This window comes from Macaca mulatta, chromosome 2 (assembly GCF_049350105.2).
Source record: "Macaca mulatta isolate MMU2019108-1 chromosome 2, T2T-MMU8v2.0, whole genome shotgun sequence".
Taxonomy (NCBI): Eukaryota; Metazoa; Chordata; class Mammalia; order Primates; family Cercopithecidae; genus Macaca; species Macaca mulatta.
Window position 1 is genome coordinate 108,383,120 of NC_133407.1, and position 4,399 is coordinate 108,387,518.

Below are 4,399 nucleotides of genomic sequence, written 5' to 3' on the forward strand. Positions count from 1 at the left end.
GCTCCTATTCCTTAGTTTACCATCTCTGTGAAGATCCTCACCTACTCAGTTACGCAAGCCCCAAACCTGTGGGGCATCGTAGGTGACTCATTGTCTGTCTTAAGACACTTGAGATCCAAGTAATTATCAGGACTCTATGATTTTTGCTTCCCAAGGAACTCTCTGATCTGTTCACGCTCCTCCAATTCCATTGCTGTGGGGCTCAAGTCTCCTGTTTGAACCATTGCAAATAACATTCTTACTTAAACTTACTGTTTAAGTCCCCTATGTCTCTCCCACCCATGACCTTTGCTGCATAACCACTAGTTGTATGGGAGAGAAAGGCTGGTTCAGGCCTTGGTTAGAGCTGGCCCATGGAAAACGATCTTCTCTTCCATGCACAAACATGCACTTCTTTGCCTCATCTGAAAACACTGCTCTGCTGGTGTGGCCCTAATGCCTTAGACCCCCAGGTGACACTTTTTCCTTTGATTTTGGCTTTGCACAGATAAAAAGGAGACATTAATAAAAACAAAGCTAACAACGTTTGCACTGACCCCAAAGCCCCTCGCCATGAGCTGGGCAATATTTAATATTCATAAACCTAGGAGGGAGGTATTACTAAACTTATTTCATAATTGAGGAAAATGAAGTATAAAGATAACTTTTGTGAGAACATTTAGTGACGGGCCTGGAATTTCAGCACAGGTCTGTTGCATTCCAAAGCCCACATGCCATCTGCTATATAAATCAAGTCCTTCCTGGATCTTGAAGAAAGTTTTCAGATTTTCTTGATGCGATTGTGAAAGATTTGTAAAGGAGAGTTGATAGTGGTGTATATTGATGTGTATTTGCGATTGGTGGTACAGCATCCTGTAAAAACACATTTTCCACTCAGATTTTCTAGGGTTATTCTGAGGCCTAATGGTAGGCTCTACCTCACCTGTTTCATGGGTGACTCATTTGTGAGCATGGTTTATGAATCTTTCTTTCAGGCTGAAAATCATGGCACAACCCACAAAACAACTAACCTTTTTGTCCACTAGAAGGCACTGTTGTTTCATGCAATGTGAGAACACAGCCAGAGGAGAAACATCAATGCAATCTTTATTTTTTTATTTTTATTTTTATTTTTTTTTTTGAGATGGAGTCTCACTCTGTCGCCCAGGCTGGAGTGCAGTGATGCGATTTCAGCGCACTGCTCACTGCAACCTCCGCCTCCTGGCTTCAAGGGATTCTCCTGCCTCAGCCTTCCTAGTAGCGAGGATTACAGGTGTGCTCTACCATGCCTGGCTAATTTTTGTATTTTTAGTAGAGACAGGGTTTCACCATGTTGAGCAGGCTGGTCTTGAACTCCTGACCTCAGGTGATCCGCCCACCTTGGCCTCCTAAAGTGCTGAGATTACAGGCATGAACCACCGTGTCTGGCCCAATGCAATCTTTAGAAGAAGAAACTGAGGCACAGGGAGGCTAAATGGCCAGCTATGGTCACGTGCCTTGCTAGAGAATGAGCCCAGGAGTCTCACTTTTTTAGCATTAAGTGGCTTTTTGCAAACCGTTTCTCCAAATCAACACCTGGTAGGTATTGAGTGCCTACTATGCAGCAAGCACTCTGCCTGGAGCCTGCTCTTGAATTGTTGTTTACCACCTGACAGGACACTCAGCATTTTAAAGAGCTCGAAGACAAATGGATGGAGCTGCTTTTGAGAGTAGCTCTCCTGGTTTGCACTGTTGAGAAAACTGGACGACATGATAGGAAAATGTTTTTTGGATGAGGACAGGCAAGCCAAACAGCTGGGCCAAAGGCAAGTTAGGAAACTAGGGCTTTCTCTAACCTCTAGGGTTTTCTTAAACCAGGTTGTCAGTGGCAGTGACACTAGGTCAGAAAGAAACTCTAGATTTAGATTCCAGCTCTGCCACCTTCTAGTCTTGTGGCCTTGGAGAAGTCACACTGTTTGAACTGTGGTTTCTTCATCTGCATGATTTGAAATGGGAAGAGCAGCAGAGCCAAGTTCACAGACACGGAAGCTGAAGACCAGTTTCTTAGCCTCTCAAGTCAGTCATGGCTGGTTTGTCTGTGGTTACTGTATCACTTCATATCACCTATGAATGATTCTCTCCAAGGTCATTGGCGAAGGCAGCAAAGAAGCGCCTGGAATCCACATCTGTTGAGCTGCCACATACCCTGCTTCCACAAGCCAGGCCAGCTTTTTGTGATGAGAGATGTGCACGGGGAGGTGAAGAACAGATCATCCACTGGGAAGCACAGTGACCCAGGCTTAGGATCACTCTCTCTGAGGCGGTTTTTCCCATCTGGCAAGTGGGCTTGTTCCCTCCCTCACACTGCTGTTGTGGACTACACCTGTGTGAAGGCTCTGCCCTGCTGCTTGGCACACAATTATGACGATCGTGGAACAATAGTACCGACGAAAAGCTTTAGAAATGAAACTCCCCTACATAAGAGATAACAAAAAGCATGACCTTTACCTGGGTAGGAAAAAAACCACAGTGAGCTCAGCTGTGTCCTAGTTCCTTATTATACAAGAAAGACAATTCTCTAGGGAAAATAGTCTGGCAATGCAGTTAGCTCTGAACTAATAAGGATCTGGCCAAATTGAAAGTTAGGTCAGTGGTTCTCAGGCCATGCCAGACAGTAAAATCACCTGAAGTAGTTTCTAGAAAACCAAATACCCTGGCTGCACTCTAGACTGGTTAAATCAGAATCTCTGGGGAGCAGAATCAGACACTGGTAGTGTTTAAAGCTCCCCAGGTGATTCCAAGATGTAGTGGTTGGGAACCACTGACTTACGTGAAGCCAGCTGCCTCCTAGTTTAGGCTTTTGGAAAGAACTCATCAGCCCTAGAATATCTCTTCCCATGGTCTTCCTCAAGAAATTCCTACCACTCTAGCTATTGAGCAATGGTACTATGCACACTAACCAGGTTTGGTGACAATCAGATTGGTTGTTTTAAATTGATTTTAACAAGAAGCAGAGGTTGGAGTTGAAGAACTTAGTGTAATCAGTTAATTTCAGTAGGAAGTAGGCATGCTTATCAGCTAGGATTAGATTTGGTTGAAAATCCAGAATAACAGGGACTTAGCCAGGTATGCTGGCCCTCTCCTGTAATCCCAGCTACTTAGGCGGCTAAAGCAGGATGATTGCTTGAGCCCAGCAGTTTGAGATCAGCCTAAGCAATATAGCAAGACCCTCATCTTTAAAAAGAATAATAATAAAATAAAATATATTAAAAAAAATAAAAACAGAGACTTAAATAAGATAGAAAACTTGAGCCAGGTAGTCCAGCGCTGATCTGGCCTCTTCGTGGTCATTGGATATCAAAGTTCCTTCTATTTTTCCACTCTACCATCCTAGCACGGAGCTTCCATCTTTGAGGTCACCTCAAGGTCCATGATGGCTGCTGGAGCTCCAGCCATTATTATCCCCACTTCAGAAAGGAAGAGTGGATAAGAAAGGTCTAGTCAGCTTCTTTTTTTTTTTTTTCTTGAGACGGATTTTCATTCTTGTTGCCCAGGCTGGAGTGCAATGGCGTGATCTCAGCTCACCACAACCTCTGCCTCCCAGGTTCAAGAGATTCTCCTGCCTCAGCCTCCTGAGTAGCTGGGATTACAGGCATGCGCCACCATACCCAGCTAATTTTGTATTTTTAGTAGAGATGAGGTTTCTCCATGTTGGTCAGGCTAGTCTCGAACCCCCAACCTCAGGTGATCTGCCTGGTTCGGCCTCCCAAAGTGCTGGGGTTACAGGCGTGAGCCACCGTGCATGGCCTCCAGTCAGCTTCCTTTAAGGAGCCTTCTCTTTTCCTTATATTTGTCTCATAGGCCAGAACTTTTTCCAGTGTGTAGCTGTAAGAAAGGCTGAGAAGTCTGAGAAGTGCAATCTTTTAGGTAGTTACCTTGACACCCAAATTAAATTAAACTCTTTAAGGAAAGGGCAAATGGGAAGCAACTAGAAGTTTGTGTCATGGAGCCATTGCAGACCCAAAGCCTGAATGTTGGAGGGAACTGGAAACCAGGGGGCAGGAGAATTAAAAGATCTTAAAGACTAAATGATGACTCATCCATCTGGTTCCCAAAAGCTTGCTCCTATGAGTCTTTCAGTAGAGGAAGAATGTTTTCAATTGTGCAGCTGGGTTAAATCCTAGTTCCTTTTCAACAAATTCCTGGTTCCTAAGCATGGCTGTCTCAGCCTTTGCTTTGGAATCAGCCCTCTCAAGAGGCCTATTCTTGAAGAGCATGAACCTAGGAGAGTGCTATGCCCCCAGGTACCTTCCTACCTGCCTATTCCTGCATGGTAGGATCATTGATGGCTGGCTCTGTGACTCTGTGGCAGAGCTTGACTAAACTTTGCACAGCCTTTTGATTCTCCCACTCCCTTAGAGAGCTAGTTGCACCCTTTACC